Source organism: Mustela erminea, chromosome 1 (assembly GCF_009829155.1).
Source record: "Mustela erminea isolate mMusErm1 chromosome 1, mMusErm1.Pri, whole genome shotgun sequence".
NCBI classification, from domain to species: Eukaryota; Metazoa; Chordata; class Mammalia; order Carnivora; family Mustelidae; genus Mustela; species Mustela erminea.
Window position 1 is genome coordinate 199,202,848 of NC_045614.1, and position 19,513 is coordinate 199,222,360.

The following is a 19,513-nucleotide window of genomic DNA, read 5'->3' on the forward strand; positions in this document are numbered from 1 at the left end:
ATGGCGGTTGTCAGTATTCTCTTTTTCCTAATGCTGAAGATAGTTTCATTTCACTAAATTTAATACAAAGGGCTTTAGATTTCTAATCTCCTGGATATGTTTACCTGACAACATCCAATTTTGCAAATTAGCTTCATAAATAAACACATAGTCAAGATGTAATTTCAGAAGCAGAGCTCCAATTGTTACAAATCTTAGACTTCTATTATCCAACCTAGGCTGCACTGACCTTATGATCACTACTGTATTTGTGGAATGATGTAGACTGCAGTGAATGAAAACACTTGGTATCCAGTCCTGTATAGGTCATTTATTTTTGGCTGAAATATGGGACCTAATCTTGATCCATACTAAATTTTAATTCCATTTCTTAGCACCATCATCTTTGTCATCAAAACTCTTTTTAGCCATGGTTCTGATTTTTATTTTATAGACTATTTCTTAGCATACACAATTCTTATGTTTTATTCCATCATTCCATCATTCAAACATAACAGCTTAAAGTAAGCATTACCTGTTAAAAACTCTTCACTCTATTTTTTTCTCAGAATAATCTTTAAAAAGGTACCATAGATAACATAAGCAGCTATCTTTACTTCTGAAAGTTTCATTTTTATTTGCTTTGCTTTTTATTAGGACTAATCTTAAACAATCTCTGAATTAGTAAATATGTCATCTACTCTTCTTGCTTAATTTTTGAAATTTTCTTATAAGATTGTTTCCACCTTAATGATCAACTATATGCATTCTAATAATATTTTAACTTAATAGATTTCTTGGGACAATTGGGGCACTCAGTTAGTTAAACATCCAACTCTTGATTTTGACTGGGGTCCTGGTCTCAGCTTCATGAGGTCAAGCCCTGCTTATGGCTCTGTGCTCAGCCTAGAGTCTGCTTTAGTTTCCTCCCTCTGCTCTTCTCCCCACTCTTCTCTCTCTTTCTCTCTCTCTCAAAATAAAACAAACAAAACAACAACAAACTTAATTGATTTCTTGACTGAAAACTGATCCAACAATTTATTACACATGGGAAAGATAAATACAAGGAAATCTACAAACAGAAGTCATTCTCATTCTCCATCCCATTACTTTCTTGGATGCTTTTCCTACAATAGATGCTTAAATGTTTTCTGATTATATATTGCTGCATTTAATATATTATTCACAGGCCTCTTCTTCCTGGCGTTTGAAAATAAGACGTAATAGGAACGACACATGCACAATTTAGACTTAGTGGACCTCCAACGGTGTACAGTGAATAATTAAATATACTGCCTATGATTAAGGCTGAAACTAATACTTCTGATGAGTAATTAAAATTCCTCCAATATCATATGTAAATGCCATCTTAAGGAAGATCGCAGAGCAACTGTACTATTTTTAGGGGATTTTAATGTTTATTATTTTACTACTACAAAGAAAATATGATATTGTTATTAAATGTCACATATAAAAATTAACAGAGAGACATTTTCTGTTTACCTCCTAGAGAATTTGTATTATTGATAAAAAGAAAATAAATATTTGGGAAAATTCATTATTCCAACAACAATAAAGTCATAAAATAAAATGGGATTTGGGACTTTTATTTTTTAGGAAAAGGAGTACCACTGTATGTTGTAAGCAAATGAAAGGACAGCCTGCAAGACTGGTTCTTAGATCAGTTTTCTTTAATTATACTCTCTTAAAATAGGTCATCCTTACAAACGCAACCCATGTTGGCTATCTGTCATGTAAACAGAAGGGTCAAGATGTGCAGACATTAATTGGAAAAAAATATCCATGCCTTCTTCCCTGATATATTTATATGTTGTCACTTTCCCAGAATAGCAACTTTAATCATCAGCTACAGAAAATACTCACCTGCTAATTTCATAAGATATATTCAACCTAAACAGTGACTTATAGTGCTATTTTTAAAACACAGTGTCATTTTTAGACATATTAATCATGTTTATTGATTGTAAGAAGTCAAGGTGCACTAGGGCAATTTAATGCACATCATTAAAATAGAACAAATTAGGCTATAGCCTACACATGCCGGACTCTGGACATTATACCACAGCAACAGATCAGGGCATGGTCATGACAAAATGTAAGCATACTCAAAGGCAAAAAATAACATCTTTGGAGTCAGAATCTGGCAAATGATTTATTAATTAAGCTCATGGGATAGCATGAACTTAATAAATATGAAATGTATGTGGTTGTCTGCCTACAAGTGTATATCACTGAGTTTATAAATTCAACATAAAAGCTTCTACGACCAACCTGGATAAATTTAGAAGCACAATCTGTTATATTCCACCTAGATTAGGCAATTATGCATATATATTTCATATTTTCTATTTATCTTTATTGCAAATCTCATGCTCTGATTCCCAAGACCAAAGTTATTAAATCCTTAGAAGAACTGAATAAAAGGGATTATTATTTCCCCAAAACATATGCACACTCCATGGCAAAAACTTCTTTTTATATTCTATTTGTTTAATGATATGCCAGCAGGAGTTTAGAAACTTCTTGGAATTGTAAACAGAAGTCATGATTCAGGAAATTCTAACATTACAGAGTCTCCTGCCCTAGGGCAGTGGCAAACTTTTCCTAATGACCTTAATAGTTAATATTTTAGGCTTTATGACAAATGTGATCTGTCATAACTACTCAATTCTGCTGTTACTATAAAAACAGCCACAGACAATACAAAACATATGGTTGTAGCTGTGTTCCAACAAAATGCCATTTACAGAAACAGTGGAGGGTTGGAGTTGAGATCATCAACGTGTAGACCCTAGTTCTAGACTAAATCAAACATTGGAAGAGTTTAAACCATCATGGTTATGATAAGATCATGACCAGAGACGTTTCTTTGGAAGTTTTTGTCCTACTTCCATTATTACACAACCTTCTCAAACTTGATAAACTTTAGTTTCCTCATTTTCAAATTTTAAGGACTAAGACATATGATTTACAGACTACTTTTTATCTCTTAAATCCTATGTAATTCCCCATCAACTTTCTGCCTTAAAATGACTATGTTTAACGGATAATATTTGAATTTGAAGAATGATTTGAGGTCTTATCTCCAACACTTACTAACTGTGGGGTTTGTATAAAAAATAATTAATGACTCATACATCTGTAAAACTAGAGTAATATTATTTATTATTTTTGATATAAATATATAGTAGGATTATATAACCAACAGCCTGATGAAGCCTAACAGTAGCTCTGTTACTAGATAGATAATATATAGATTATATTGTATCTAGATTATATTGTATATTTTGGATTTCTATAATGTTTCTTTCCATTGCATTACCCAGAGACCCCTCTTAGTATATAGTCACAATATCTAAATTTCATATGAGGAAAATGGAAACAGAAACATATTAATTAAATTGCAATTAGATATCATCATCAGAAACCAAAATATCTGAAGTTCACATGCTTATTTCAATATTTTGCTATCTTCCCATGACTTGGTAACCCAACCGATAGATATATTTAAGACTAAAAATATTTCGTATTATCTCATATATTAATTTCAGATTATTTGTGTTTTCTTATTCCACATTTCTTTAGTAAGAATATCTCCAGTCAAAAGTTGATTGAGATTTTCTCTACTACATTGTAAGTTTACAAAAGAAATTGAAATAGGATCATCCATAGTGGGATTCTTAGTTCCTCGCAATAATACTGTGATGTTCATAAAGATTTTCATTAACTTTTTTTTTCCTGTGATTATTTTATCTTCTCTTAACATGTTTTTTTTTTTCTTCCCCCTTTTTATGTGATTTAATTTTTTTTTTTCATCAAAACACTTCATTCCAGTATGGACCTACAAGGTAAGGTTAGTAAGAAAAAAAATCCACACATGTGCCATTTATTGTGTAGACTGGAACACTTATGATTGAGCATTTTCTTCTACCATAAACTGATGGCAATTTTTTTCAAATATTTGCTGGAAAAACTTAATGTCTTTTTGAATGGACAAGAAATACTACATAGAATTGTTATGAGACAAATAAAATGAGATAACACAAATGAATTGTTTTATAGACTACAAAGTATATTGAAAATAAGGTCTATTACCATAACTATATGTTATAACCAAAGAAAGTTCTGAGTTTGCATAATGTTTGTCAAGCAAGTTGGAACCAATTACTATACTCACTGTTGGATTGGTGTGATTGCTATTGCAAAATGGTGATGAAAATCATGGCATCCTAATTCAGAATACACAGCTTCTTATTAATTGAACAAAGTAGATATAAAATATATGAAATAAAAATACATATTATCTGACACAAAACTGAATCTTTTTAAAAGTTAAACTAAAATATCAATTAACAATGTTTGCCTTACACAGGTACATTTTGGTATAATATAGTGGAACTTTCGTATGTTAGCCTCACATCCACACACTTAGACCAATTAAATATTTTTATTTTTGTTACTTTTGAATAAAAAAATAATAACCAATCAACTCTGTATTCAGAAAATAAAAAAAAAATAGGAGTTAAGGAAAATAAGAAGAAATGAATGCCTAGAGAAATTAGCTTGGAAGAATCAAGTTATCCCCTTCCTAATTGCCTTTCAGTGAGAAGATATAGCCATTATAAGAAAAGTTACAAAAAAAAATAGAAATGTTAAAACAAAACCAAAATTTTATTCTTCGATATATAGTGATTGTAGAAATTACTTATATAATGTTGTATATAAATTGGTAAGTGAAGAACATCCATATGCACACACACACATATTTTTCTTTTTTTAATTTAATTTAATTTAATTTAATTTATTTTAATTTTATTTCTCTTCAGTGTAACATAATTCATTGTTTTTGCACCACACCCAGTGCTCCAAGCAATACATGCCCTCCATAATACACACCATCTGGACACACACATTTTTTAATCCTGATAGAAACTTGAGGTAAATTCTACTATAGTACTTATTTCATACATGGAAAAACTAAAGTAAAGGTAAAGTAACTTGTTCTTGAATGAAACCAAAATTTAAATCTAGGGAATTTGGCTGCATGGTTAATATATATATGTTTTAAGATTTTATTTATTTATTTATTTTTCAGAGAGAGAGAAAGAGAGAGTGCACAAGCAGGCAGAGGGGCAGGCAGAGACTGAGAGAGAAGCAGGCTCCCTGCTGAGCAAGGAGCTTGGTGCAGGACTCAATCCCAGTGACCTGAGCCCAAGGCAAGGGCTTAACGGACTGAGCCACCTAGGCGTCCCTGCATGGCTTATAATTTTAAATACCAGATTTTAGTGGTTTTCAGAATATTCATAATAAGACCCTTTAAAATTACCAGCTACCTTTCTTTCTTCAAAATCTCCATCATAGTAACTGTTTGAACTGTATTGGCTTTTCTTTCTACTTAAACACAAGGTTTTTGAAAATAAGGACATTATGTTTTAATCTTCATATTCCAAGTGCCTAATGTTCTATCTAATGACACATAATTGGTTTTAAATAAAAGTTTGCTAAGAGAATTAGTTCTTCTACCAAACTGATACATCTTTACTACATTCCTAATCTCCTCTTTAAGTCTTGCTGGTTATCAAAAAGGTTTGATTCAAATTTCCTTGCCAGACCTATCATTACTCAGTGTCTTATGAGGTCTCATGTAGAATTGATCATGTCCTCAATATTCTCCAAAGTTCTATAATATATCTCTACAATGGTACTTTTACATTGTATTGTCTTTTATTTTTGCATATCTTCATTCCAAATCAAGCTTCTTCAGAGTAAGTATATCACTTATTGTTGTACACCTAAGTGTATAATAAAGTGCTTGAATAGGTGTAATCACTTATGGAGTTCTGCAGCTTAAGACAGTAATGTCTCTATTTTATTTGTTTTCAATGTTAAAGGACATAATCTAGTACTGACCTGCCTCAGACTTTATATATTAAATAATTACATATATATTAAATAATTAAGATACATAGTTATTTCTAATATGTAAATAATATAAAGGAATAATCTTAGAATACATGAAGGAGAGTAAATTCTAAAATAAACTATATGCCATAATGATTTTGCCAGTGGGATTGGGTAGTAGAAAGATAGCATTTAAAATCATAATTGTGATAGGACCTCACCCTACCATTTGCAAATTATGCCCTCGGTCAAGTCACCATGTTGCTCAGACTTAGTTTTACATTTTGTAGATAACTGTGCATATTTATAAGGTTGTTTTCAGGGTGAAATGAAGGATATGTGAAAGAGCATTGTAAAATGTCAGTGTAGTATATGTTTGTCTAAAACTATGTAAAATATAAGACCCTGAGCTGCTACACTCTCAGTGCATACATTAAAATTGTGATTTTAAATATTTTTTACTGTGAACAATAGTTTGTGTCTGTATTATCATTTTATATTTCAATAATATAATAAATGTGTATTTTGGACTGATATATGTGTGCATATATATAATTTATGTATACATATATATAATTTTACAAAAGAATACTTTTGTTTGACTAGGATGGACTGTGATCTATTCTACTTTGGTCTATTATAGTCTATCCATTTTTCATTTACAAATGCTATGTTTTTTTGTTTGTTTGCTTGTTTGTTTTGCTAGACACTATGTGAGCATTTTATATTTTTATTTTATTTTATTTTATTTTATTTTTTCAGTGTTCCAAGATTCATTGTTTATGCACCACACTCAGTGTTCCATGCAATACATGCCCCCCTTAACACCCACCACCAGGCTCGCCTAACCCCTCACCCCCACCCCTACAAAACCCTCAGTTTGTTTCTCAGAGTCCACAGTCTCTCATGGTTCGTCTCCCCCTTCCAATTTCCCCCAATTCAATTTTCATTTCCTTCTCCTAATGTCCTCCGTGTTATGGGTGCCTGAGTGGCTCAGTCAGTTAAGCATCTGACTCTTGATTTCAGTTTAGGTCATGATCTCAGGGATGTGAGATATGCAATAGTCAAACTATTCTGTTAATAAACTTTCAAAAAGTTATTGAAAAATTAAATATGCTTTTACCTTACCCCAGAAATGGCCTTTTTAATTTATAAGTATTTGGTTGAAAAATAGCAGGTATACTAAGTAAAGAACTGAAATTGGTACTATTTGCCTCATTTGGAGAAGTTCAGGAAAAAGGTTAATGTCAACAAGATGATATTTTACATGAGGGTAATATTCTAATATTCAAATATTTAAGACAAAGAATACCTGCTTATTTGTTAGCAGTGCTTTGTTAAAAATATGTGAATCTTGGGGCACCTGGGTGGCTCAGACAGTTAAGGGTCTGACTCTTGATTTCAGCTTAGGTTATGATCTCAAGGTTGTGAAATTGAGCCCTGAGTCCCACTCCACACTGGGTATGGAGCCTACTTAAGATTTTCTCTCTCCCTTTGCTCCTCCCCACTCTAAGAAATGCTCTTTGAAACACAATTGAATAATTTATTTTGCTACTCACTGATGAGTCAAGTTCCAGAGTTTGAAAACTACTATGTGACAGTTCCAGCTTACTACTTTGTAGAGGAAACTTGGTGATATTATTGGAAAGAAAGGTTTCAATAAATTATGAAAATTATTTGTTAGTCATTAAGGAAACTCACAAGTATTCTGGTTTTCTTCTCTTTTAGTCATTAAAATTGAACTTACCAGCAGTATTGGTAGATAGGCAAGGTCATGAGTCTTAGCTTGATTAAAAATATAAGAAGTGAAAAAATTATATGAGAAAGTGATATATTTCACTTCTTTGCTCATGCACTAAGAAACTATAAAATATTGGGGCACCTGGGTGGCTTAGTGTGATAAAACCTCTGCCTCTGGCTGGGGTCATGGTCCCAGGGTCCTGGGATCCAGCCCCGCATGAGGATCTCTGCTCAGGGAGGGGCCTGCTTCCTCTTCTCTCTCGCTCTCTGCCTGCCTCTCCGCCTTCTTGTGATCTCTGTCTGTCAAATAAATAAATAAAAATCTTTTTAAAAGTAAAAACAAACTATAAAATATTACCACTTTGTCCTTTACTGCATGATAAGTCTCCATGTTCTCTATAATATAACTCTGTCAGCTTTGGTCTCAGAGTGAGTTGGAAGTTAGAATGTTTGTAGGCTATGTTCTTTGCTGTAGTTTCATTTGTTGTTAGCTATCTTGGAAAGAGGAATAAAATGGGAGAGAGAGAATACATAAATTCAGAAAATGTAACCTTGCAAGAGGCAACTGTTTTTCAAATCCAAAGGGAAATGGTAAGGCTGAGTAAATCATTAACAAAACAGCAATCTAATTCTGACTTCAGGCGTAAATCAAAGCAAAGGTGTGGCTGTTGAAACCACTGGGGGATCTCATAATAAAACCAACTGAGATTATGACACCTATGATAGATAATTTTATGTTGCCAAATTGACTAGGGCGTGAGGTGGCCAGATATTTGGTCAAATGTTATTCTGGATGTTTTGTGAAGGGGTGGTTTTTTTTTTTTTTTTTTGTGATTTATTTATTTATTTATTTATTTATTTTATTTCCAGCATAACAGTATTCATTATTTTTGCACCACACCCCGTGCTCCATGCAATCCGTGCCCTCTATAATACCCACCACCTGGTACCCCAACCTCCCACCGCCCGTCCCTTCAAAACCCTCAGATTGTTTTTCAGAGTCCATAGTCTCTCATGGTTCACCTCCCTGAAGGGATGTTTTTGAATGAGATTAACGTATTAAATCCTAGATTGCCGTCCCCAATGTAGACGGTTCTTATCCAATCAGTTGAGAGTCTGAATAGAACAAAAAGGCTGGCCATGCTTTTAGTAAGAGTTGCTCTGATCTTATTGCCTCTGAACTGCAACATCAGTATTTTTTTCTTTTAGCACGTGAACAGAAACATCAGCTTTTTAGGGGCTCTGAAGGCTGCATTCCTTCACAGGAGAATCATGCCATTGGCTCTCTTGCTTCTGACCTCGAGACTTGAACTGGAATTTCATGATCAACTCTGCTGGATCTCCAGCTTGACCCTGCCAATATATCCTGCAAATCATTCTATTAATTCTATTCTCTGAAGAATCCTAACTAATAACACCACACAGTCATTTCCATAAGAGCAAATTCTCAAAGAAAACAGACTAAAGCTTTCCTTCTAATGCTTAACAGTTTCAAGATGCAAACAACTTATATTAAGGGATCTTATACCTGGAACAATGAAAGGAGATAAAGGACTAAATTTCAATTAGAAATTGGTCTGTTGAAAACTATAAGAGACTCTTAATCTCACAAAACAAACTGAGGGTTGCCGGGGGTAGGGGGATAGGGAGAGGGTGGTAAGGTTATAGACATTGGGGAGGGTATGTGTTATGCTGAGTGCTATGAAGTCTGTAAACCTGTAAACGGCGACTCACAGACCTGTACCCCTGGGGCTAATAATACATTATACGTTTATAGAAAAATAAAATGTATATATTTTATATATACATTTATATATATAAAATATATATATTTTATTTTTCTAAAGATTTTATTTATTTATTTGACAGAGAGATTATGAGTAGGCAGAGAGGCAGGCAGAGAGAGAGGAGGAAGCAGGCTCCCCGCTGAGCAGAGAGCCCGACATGGGACTCAATCCCAGGATCCTGAGATCATGACCTGAGCCGAAGGCAGAGGCTCAACCCACTGAGCCACCCAGGCACTCAATTAAAAAAAAAAAAATTATTAAAAAAAATAAATTGATCTGTTGTTTTACTTATTCACATAATTTTATCCACTTCCAGGAGCTGGTGATATTTTGACAGTGGGGAGGAAAAGTGAAAGGTAATTGCAAAGGTCATATGTGCTGTGGGTCCTTATAATGATTGGGCAATCAGAAAGTATGTTATTTTATTAGTTTGTAAAATGTAATGCTATTAATAATTTTGAAGATTCCAAGCTTAAGACATGTCCTGCATTAATCATAGTTCATGAGTATTCCCAGGTTAGCAGGAGAAAATCTACATAAAAGAGAAGGAAGCTGTATTGAACGGCTGGCAATTACGTCTTCTTATTTATGAGACCTTGGAAAAGAGACTTAATTTATCTTAATGTGTTTGACACAACAGATATATAAAAGTAGGATGTTAGATTAATTGTTGATGTTTCTTGTGACTGTTTTATGTGTATATATATATTTTTTTAATTGCTGTGTGGTATTCCATGTGCAAATACATCATTATTTGTCTGTCCATGTCCTGTTCATCAACTTTTTAAGATAACTTCCAAATTTTTATCATTTTATATATGTTTTAAAATATGAAATGTATATAAAATTTTATTATACTTACTATAGTAAGGGAGATTGATTCCACATGGCATACTATAATACACTATTGCAGAATGTTAACAGAGTTATAGTATTATCTAAAAATGGAAAAATAAAGGAAGAGTGATTATAAAGTTTTAGGGACTAGACCGGTTGATTTTAAATCGGGGTTTTCAAGGTGGGAATCTGAAAGAGTATGCAAAGTTTGTGTCATAATAGTTTTGGTAACAGTGAAGTAAGAACCTTGAAAATAATCCTGATGAGCAAAACTCATCAAGGGACATCTAGGTGAGTTGACTGTTTAATCCCCCCCAAATAACATAGTATGTTGATCAAACAAAGTACAGTTTGTTAAACTAATGATAGTAAGATGGCTTATCAAACTGACTCTCTTAGGAGAGTTAACCATAAAACAAGCCCTGACTAGCAAACTGTTAATCCTTATAAGTAAGCTGTTTAGTGGGTTTATATAAGTTCTTTGTGTCCCCTAAAAAGTTATATTGAAGTTCTAACATCCAGTACCTGTTAATATGATCTTATCAGGAAATAGGGACTTCACAGGTACAATTAGTTAAGATGAGGTCTCACTGGGTAAAGATAGGCCCTAATATAATGGCCCTAATCCAGTGTCCCTGTAAAAAGGTAACAGAGATACAGGCACACAGGGAGAATATCATGTTACAAATGGACACAGAAATTGGAGTTCTTAAAATTAACACCTTCATATCATGGAATATCATGAATTTCTAATAATCATCAGGAGAATAAAGACTCAAGAAAGGACATTTCCCTACTTCCTTCAGAGGAAGCATGGCATTGTTTGGATTTTGGACTTCTGATCTCCAAAACTTTGAGACAATAAACTTCTATTGTTTTCAATTTGTGGCTATTTGTTATAGCAGCCTTCAGATACTAATACATGAATTCAGTCTTGTTTGCTAGGAAAACCCATATCTTAGAACAAGCAGCTAATTTCATTTTTCTTGTTTCCAAACTGTTTAACAGAAGAATGGGAAGTATGTCAACTCCCATTATCAATTCACACAGGAGAGAGTTAATTATGTTAGTTTCAATTCTGAGTTTCTCCACTTTTTTATCACCATCAGAATGTAATTTTCTGACTAACAGAATAGTATGTTTATAAATTATAAACAAAAGGGGATGTTTATAACATATTATATGAGTGTGTGAATATATTACATACAATATTACATACAATATATAATTATATACAATATTATTACATACAATATATAATTTTCTAGATAGACCTATTTAGATATATTATTAAGCAATCAAAAATAAAAAAAATATTTCTACTTCAAATATCCATATTAGGGGAATAATATTTGATTTATCTAAAGAGATCTATTTTATTTCTATAAAGAATAAATAAACACATAACTTTAGATGATATCACTAGAAAGAAATATAATCCTTAATATACATCCACCTTCTGAAACAACTGGTCAAAAGGAGTATATACTAGCTGACAAATATTGTACCTTGTATATTCAGATATAATAACCTATCATTCAGATATAAACCTGGACCAGAGATTGGTATCTCACCAAATGTCAGCCATTGAGAACCTGGAAATCTCCAAAGATAAGGTTGACTTTCAACATACTCTCTAATTAGCTTCCTTTCAGGTAGACTCATGGAAAGAAGAAGCACAAATTGTAAATGGCATGAATTCCAATGAAACATACAGGAAAAACAGAATAAAGAAGCTATGATATAGATGGAAGGAAAGTGAATTTATGCACCAGTATTCCAAGAAAGAAATGTACAAATGACAAATCACTAATTCACTCTTAAAGAAGATCACTGGAGTAGGGAAAATGAATTGGTGCACATCCTTAGGAGGGGCAATCTGATGCTAGATTTGAAGTATATTATTCTAGTTTCTACCTGGACAGTCTGTGTGGCACAAGGATTTATTCATTCTCTCTCTCTCTCTCTCCTTTACTCTCTCTCTCCTCATTATATGAAGATTCAGTTACCAAGTAAACGTGAGCATGTTTATGAAGCTTGAAAAATGAGGGGCTACAAGTGGGGAAATTTTAGATCATATGAAAAGAGTAGATATAAGCCCATGAACATGTAGTGAGTTTAGTGAAGCAAATAATGTTATATCAACATTCCAAAGATTTGATTGATGAACTAAATTTAAAGACCAATTCTATGATGTAAAGAGACAGATGGTAGCTATACTTGTGAATATAACATAATATATAAACTTGTCAACTCACTAATTTGTACACCTGAAACTAATATAGCATTGTTTGTCCACTATACTAAAAATAATAATAATAATACTTAAGTGAAAATAAAGACCAATTCCAAAAAAAGATAAACATAGCCATATGTTGGAAATAAGAAAAATACTGGTATTACTGTGGATTTTATGCTTCACATCCATATTTTCTAAAAGAAAAGAAAACAATAACAACAACAACAAAACAAAAACAAAAACAACAACAAAACCTCACAGTCACCTACACATCATTTTTGAAAAGAGATGGATGTGGAGAGAAAGGGAAAAAGGTAGGAGGGAAAGATGATGATGATAGGATATGGTAGTGTTGATTTCACTAATTTTGGTGATTGAAAATAAACAAAGATTGTTGTGGTAGCCATGGCTGGAATAAGGCTCAGATAAAGCCACAATATACCAGAGGTTTTCAAATGACCCATTAATTCACCCATGTGTCTGTCCTAGCTTTTCTGTCCTCCCCATCCTGATCCATTTTAGTTCTTTTTCACTGTTCACTGTGTCCTAAAGGCTGATCCACATGACTTTATCAACACCATATTTTATCTTCTGGCTTTATGTTGGTTTTGGCCAATGGGGAGCCATGAAAAGAAACCAGAAGGGAACAGTGTGAGTTTGTTTCATTTTTCCTTCCTTTTCTTTCTTATGTTACCACTTGGAGATGAATGTGTTGACATCACTGTCAGAGAAGATCTTCCCACAAACTTACCTCTCAAGTTCATTAACCATTCTCTGTCTGATCCTCCAGACCTAATAGGATGATAATAGATTTATGCTTTCACCTGCCCTAGAACATTGTACTATTTCAGTTCTTCTGCATTCGATCTACATGATTATAAAAAAGTCCCTTTGTTAATTTCTTTCCTCAATTTTTTATCCAAACTTTATTGAGGAATAATTGACAAATATGATATTAAATATTTAAAGTATACAGTGTGATTATATGATATACATATACATATGATATACATATACATATACATTGTGGAAATTACCTTTATCAAGATAATCAACATATCTACCACTTCACATACTTAACTATATAGGGAGGGGTTGGTGAGAATGCTCAAGATCTACTCAGAAACTTTCAAGTATACAGTATGGTATTATTAACTATAGCTACCAGTCTGTACATTAGATTCTCTGAACTTACTCTTCTTCTTGTTTTGTTTTGTTTTGTTTTTGGGGGGTTACTTATTTATTTGAGAGGAAGAGAGAGAGAGAGAATGAGAGGAGAGATGTTGGCTGGAGAAACAGGCCCCCTGCTGAGCAGGGAGCCTGATGTGGGATTCGATCCCAGGACTCCAGGATCATGATGAACTGAAGGCAATCACTTAACCAACTGAGCCACCCAGGCACCCCTGAACTTATTCTTTTTAGCATCTCCTTCTTGCTGGACCCTGACCAACACAGGGTCTGGAGCTACTTAGTTATAATTCCACAAAAACTTTGGAGTTTTCATGTAAAGGGATAATTTAAAAATTCAAAAGAAAAAATCATTTAGGGTGATAGGACTCTGTAGGAAAATACGAGAAAACTTGAAACTTCCATGAAACATTTTTTGTTGTAATTTTTATCTGTACTGTATAAATAAAATTATTTATTTGTATTTATACAAATAAAATATATTGTATTATATATAATGTAAATCTATCCTGAAAGTGAACATTTTGTTTAGAAAGAGAACATCATCTTTTGCTTGCAAGGATCCTAGCTTGGTTGGCTGAAAGCCTATTTATAAATATTCATTTTACTTTCAAACCCACCCTTCTCTTCTTACTATCTATATTTCAAATCTACTTTTTTATTCAACCTACAGACATTTCTAGACCCATCCACGAGATCCACACATATTCATGTTCTCCTTATTTAGAATAAGAATTGCTGCAAAACTGTGTGGTTTGCTTTCCTTAACATAACCATTTTTGATATCTGAAGTAAAGATACTACTGTCACCTGACAAAGAGTTGAATATTTCAGTATTATATATATGCAGCATAGGAAATAGTGAGGAAGCACAATAAATAGATCTAAATAATTGAAGAAAAATTATCTTTTGCATTAATTTCCAACATTCTTTGCATAATCAATTTCAGATAAGACTATTTAGGTTATAAAGTTATGAAATTTCAGAACTAAAGAGGCATGAATAATTATTCTGTCAGATACATAAGGAAAAATTAAATGTTTCCCAAGCTCTGATAGACAATTAATAAAGAAGTTATGCTTGACACCAGTTTGATACCACTTCTTCACCTTTTGCATTGATCATTTTGTGTATTCTTATTTTAATTAATTATTTTTGTTAACATATAATGTATTATTTGCCCCAGGGATACTACACTTGATCTTAGCCAAAAGGCAGAGAAGCGATGCCCCAGGGATACAGGTATGTGAATGATCAGGCTTAAAACTTCACAGCACTCACCATATTACATACCCTCCCCAATGCCCATAACCCAACCACCCTCTCCATATCCACCTCCCCCCAGGAACTTTCAGTTTGTTTTGTGAGATTAACAGTCTCCTATGATTTTTCTCCCTCCTGATCTCATCTTGTTTCATTTTCTCCTTCACTTCCCCCTAAAGCCCCACTCTGCCTCTCAAATTCCTCATATCAAGGAGATCATATGATAATTGTCTTTCTCTGATTGACTTATTTCACTCAGCATAATACCCTCTAGTTCCATCCATGCCTTTGTAAATGGCAAAATTCCATTTCTTTTGATGGCTGCATAGTATTCCAGTGTGTGTGTGTGTGTGTGTGTGTGTATACTTCATCTTCTTTATTCATTCATCTGTTTATGGACATCTAGTTTCTTTCCATAGTTTGGCTATTGTGGACCTCACTGCTGTAAACATTCAGGTACACGTGCCCCTTTGGATCACTACATTTGAAAATTCTGTTGAATGTGGCATGAGCTATGTTAAGAAACATGGCATACGTGATTGTAAATTGATATAATCTGTACACAAAATTACCCGTATCCATTAAAACTGTGCATTTGCATAGTCTATACCTTTGTAAAATGCTACTCTTAGGTTACCATCAACAGAAGCAAGCATCTATATACACCAGTGGACATATTCAACAGTGTTCAAAACAGCCATCCATAATCATCCATAATCAACTCCTACCAAGAAACTACCTCAATGCCCATGAAGAGAAAACAAGATGCCTAGATTAAGCTGTTGTAAAGAACAAAAATGAAGCATACTAGAAGTGCACTCAGCACATTTGGATGATGCTCCCAAACATATATTTGAGGAAAAGAAGCCAGACACAAAATTATACTGTTGCACACATTTATGTAAATTTCAAACAAAGACAAAATTAACTTATGCTGATAGACATGAGGTGATCTTTTGGTTGTGACATATTGACTATTTCTGAGATTCTGATGTATTCTATATCTTGACATGGAAAATGGTTGTACAGATATATGCATTCCAAAATAATTATTAATTTCCATACCTATAACTGGCGATATTTTACTTCAGTAAAATGATGGGAAAAATCAGTATGATCAATATAAATTCTATGTGGTGAAACACTGTGCTGAGAATGGAAAGAACACATTTTTATAATTGTTGGTGTAATGATAATGCTTACCTTAGTTGTGTGGGGGGGAGTAGGGTCACTGGAGTCATACATCTTAGAAGCAACAACTATATTACATGTCATGCTAAATATAATGATTTGTAGAACTGAGTTTATATATTATTTCTAGTTATGTACAGAAGAAGACTAAAGAATAAAATAAAGGACATATAGATATGAATTAAAGTTAAGAAAAATTTAATTATAATCAATAAACAAAATATATCTAAATTTTATGGTAAATAGTCTCCCATCATTATAATCCTTTGATTTCAAATATTTCTTTTATTTTGTTTAAGGTTTCAGAAAAAAAAAAAAAACACCACCACTGAAATTCCTAATTTAATATATAAAATTTCTTAAATTGTTTTATTTACCTAATAACAACTATTTTACCTATTTTAAGGTTATAATTCTAAATTATCTTTCCTCTATCCAATATACCATTTTAACTTTTCTTAGCATCTCCTCTATGAATCGTCCTCCAAAAGGACAAGTTAATATAGCTCCAGATTTTCCACTTTTGGAACAAAGGAGAAAGGAACAATAATTTAGGTAATGATCTAGTGGCTAGATTTATACTACAAAAACACTGGGAAGTGTCCTGTTGGAGAAATGCCTGAAAGATTGTCACAGAATGTTAACAAGGAGAAACCCAGCAGTTTTCCTTTCTCTTCACGCTGTTCTCTGCCTTCCTTTACTTCATGACCTGCAGCCCTAAGCAGGCAACCCTCTAGTATGTCTGTATTAATTTCCTATTGATGCAATAAAAAATTACCTTAAGCTTAGTGGCTTCAGAACACAAATTTCTTTTTTTTTTTTTTAAGATTTTGTTTATTTATTTGAGAGAGAGACAGAGAGCGAGCATGAGAGGGGAGACGGTCAGAGGGTGAAGCAGACTCCCCATGGAGCTGGAGCCTGATGTGGGACTCGATCCTGGGACTCCAGGATCATGACCTGAGCTGAAGGCAGTCACTTAACCAACTGAGCCACCCAGGTGCCCCAAAACACAAATTTCTTAACTCAAAGTTTCTGAGGATAAGATGTCTAAATGTGTTAACTCAAAATTTCTGTGGGCATGATTTAGCTGGTCTTTTGGGCTACCACTTGAGGTTCTATTGAAGAGAAATCTTTTCTAGGCTTACATTGGTTTGGGCAGCATTTGGTTCCTTGAGGCTTTAGAAATAAAGGCTTTAGTTTTTTCATGACCATGAACTATGGGCTAGTTTTGTTTCCTTGTCATGTGGAACCTTCCAACAAAGCTGTTTTTTTGTTTGTTTGTTTATTTTGTTTTGTTTTGTTTTTTCCATCAAGCAAGCAAGGAAATGAGATAATCTAGCAAAATAGGTACTATAACCTTATGTAAATTAATCACATAATCAGAGATGTGTTTTTACCTTTGACATATGTGTTGGTTAGAAGCAAGTCACAGATCTTGCCTATACTCAAAGAGAGGACATCCCATAAGGTTATGAATATAGTGGAACTTGGATTATGGAGGCAACTCTAAGAAATTGTCTATCCCAGTCTACCCTCCAGCCTTCAATCCACACATGAAATAATTTTACTATATTCTTCCAAGTCCATCAAAAGTTATAGTCCAAAATAGCATCTACTCAAAGTCTAGACTTCACCATTGAGATCACAGTTAAGTAGTGTTATCAGCCTGATTCTTTTTAATAGAATTTGGGGTGTTTGACCATATCCTTATAGTTTTTACTATCTTTGACCCTTCCAGTCCCAATGGGCACATTTTTGCTAAAATAATTTTCTCAAGAACTTTGTGTGCTCCCATGGAACTAATTCAGGTTTCTTCCCCCCACACCCCCCGTCAAATCCAATTAAAGAGATCATTTTGAAATAGACTATTTTGAGCTCTGGCTGAGATGGCTGAGTAACATGACTCTTGTTTCCTCAAGAAATCATGGTGTGATTGAGAGCCTCTGTGAGGCACACCCTTTATCTCTTAAAAGAAAACTTGCAGTCTTATGTTTCAACTTTTCTGATGATTTGGAAAACGTTTACACCATCACACTTTTTTTTCTCTAGATACGCTTTCTTGACAGCGGTGAGAAGCCATTTCTAAATTTTAGCATCTTTTCCCATTGGAAGAGTAAGAATGTCCCAAATCATTACATCTTGGTTCTTATTGTGTTTAACACATCTTGCTGTAATTTATCTCACTTCTCTTGGATTTTCCTATAAGTACGAAAAAGAAACCAGACAATATCTTCTCTATTCTGCTTGGCCATCTCCTTTGCCTATAATCCTGATTTCACATGTGAGAAAATGGAGGTTATTAATTTGCCAATGGTAACATAAGGAGTAGGGATCATATCTAATTTTGCATGTAGTAGGAATTTTTTTTTGCAAGAATCACTTCCTCCCATCTCTTCTTTCTGTCCTGCCTTTGTAATTTCCAAATAACCTACTCACTTTCTCATCAAAGACAATGTACAGTTATCAATACATTCTGATTCTTAGGAGTATGTTAAGAACTAGCTCTTGAATAGAAGAGTGCAATGCTCGAAGCCTTTCCATTGCTTTTATCTGTCAAATAGCTGCATTTTATTAAAAAAATAACAAAATTCAGAAACAGCAAGCAAGATTTCTTTCAAGTTAAATACAACCTAGTAGAACAGCTGGTCACAAAGATCAGGTCTTTGGCAGATAGATGTTCTCTGTATGCTTTCACTGATGGCAATCACTTAAGATTTCTGAAGAGTTCACTATTATAAATAAGTATTATTTGGATTTCTTCTATACAGCATATTCTATACTAGTTTTTATCTTGGTTATTTAAATATTTTTAATATTTATAAATTATATTTAAATACAAATATTCATAAATATTTAACCTGATTATTCATAAATAATTACAAAATGTTGTCAAACAGATGCTTTAAAAAAGACCATATTTCAGTCTTTCATTTATTTAAAAAATATACTTATTGTTACAATTAAGTCAATGGTTTACAAGTAGAAGTGTGTCCACAGCTCAAGAAATTTGATTTTTTATACCATGTGTGTCTTATGTATGTCCTATGTTTTCCCCCTATAACCTCACAGTATAGCTCATGCTGGAGAAAAACAAGTACTTGAAACTAACTAGCTCCTGATTGAAGAAAAAATCTGCACTATAATGAGTCATACAGAATTATACAAATGACTCTGAAGGACAAAAATGAAGAAAGCATAATTATACCCATATTTTCTATAAAATGTTTTCTCAGAACAATATGCTTATAACAAATAAACTCATTGCCCCTTAAATATCATTTCTACTTTTCCTCTGCAGTAATAGAAACTCTAGTTTTTCTGTTTGTTTTAACATCCTTACTGGGTTATAATTCACAACCATAAACT

General features: G+C 33.2%; 1 pseudogene; it reads right to left on the minus strand.

Annotated features, from left to right (window-relative positions):
- Nucleotides 1–14,821: 14,821 nt before the first annotated feature.
- On the minus strand, nt 14,822–14,920 carry LOC116580987 (annotated as a pseudogene).
- Between the last annotated feature and the right edge of the window lie 4,593 nt (nt 14,921–19,513).